The sequence below is a fragment of the Pteropus alecto genome, unplaced genomic scaffold, assembly GCF_000325575.1.
Source record: "Pteropus alecto unplaced genomic scaffold, ASM32557v1 scaffold43, whole genome shotgun sequence".
Taxonomy (NCBI): Eukaryota; Metazoa; Chordata; class Mammalia; order Chiroptera; family Pteropodidae; genus Pteropus; species Pteropus alecto.
In genome coordinates, this window is record NW_006435764.1 from 218,718 (window position 1) to 220,038 (window position 1,321).

Here is a 1,321-nt window from a genome sequence, read left to right on the forward strand (position 1 = left end):
CCCGACTGCCCCCCTGCGGGGCTCCTGGGCTAGCACCACCTGGGGCAGGGTCCCAGGACCCAGGCCTAGCTCCTGTCCCGACACCAGCCCTGCTGGAGGGAGAAGCCTGGGTCCTGGGCACGTGCCTGCCTGTCCCAGAAACAAGCCACGCCCTCTGGGTGGGGCTGGGCCACAGGGATGGAGATGGCAGAGGTTCAGGGGGCCTAGGGCCCCAGGAGCTCCAGTGACCACAGCGGGGTCATCCTGGAGAGGCGGCCCACCCTTGTGTTTCCTTGGCCCCCAACCCCGGCTGCTGGGGAGAGGTCCTGGGCAGGGCCAGGAGGGCGGCGAAGGGGGAAGGGGCCCCTTCCTAACTTCAGGCCCCCTCAACCCCTCAACCACTACCTCAGACCTGGACCCATCCCAAAGCACCTGCTCTCCCTGCCGGTGACAACAGTTCTGCCTGTGCCCTATGCCTAATTGGTTTCCCGAACCGCAGGCTCAGTGATCAAGCCACTTGTCCGAGGCCACAAGCCTGGACAGAGAGCCAAACACCCAGCCTCTTGGTGCCATCCCCGGCCTGTCATCTCTTCCCGCCCAGCCTGAGCCTCTTCGCTCCCAACTTCCCCCCACCGCTTCCCACACTGACCACATGGCCCCTGGGTCAGGAGCTGGGGAACATCCTGAGCCCCCCTCAGATTCCCTGAGTGTTTGCTGAGTGAGGACAGGGGGTGCGGGCAGAGCCTGGGGGAGCTCAGTCCATGAGACAGGCGGTGGGCGATGCACGGGGATGAGGGAAGGGGAAGGTGAGGTGGCCGCACCCCGCCTCGTTTAGAAGGTGGTGGGGCGCAGCCTCCCTCCTGACACCTCTGCCCCCTCCCACGCCCCACACAGCGCACACAGCAGGCTCAGCCGGCAAGGTCTGGGTTCCTCCTTTATTGATGTGAGTGCGGCCCCCACTTCCAGCTGTCCCCCTGGTCCACAAAGGCGGGGCTTCCTCCTCAGGACCTCATCTGGGTCCCAGCATGGCCGGCTGGCTCTGAAGCCACAAGCCCAGACCTCAATCCTGGAGGCAGCCAGGGAGACCAGGCCTGACCCAAGGGCACCCTGCAGAGACACAGCCGGGTTAGGGGCTGGGGGCCGGCAACTGGGGGCACCCCCCACCCCACACACACCCCCTGCCTGGTGAAGTAGCCCTGACTCGGTTTCACTCCCCAGGCCCCTGGCCCCACTGTCCGATTCCAGCCACTGACCCGGGGAGCCCCAGGGGACGGGAGGGGAGTCTGGGGAGGAGCTCTGGGTGGGGGACATGGGGCCGCGTGCTCACCAGGCCTGCGGGGCG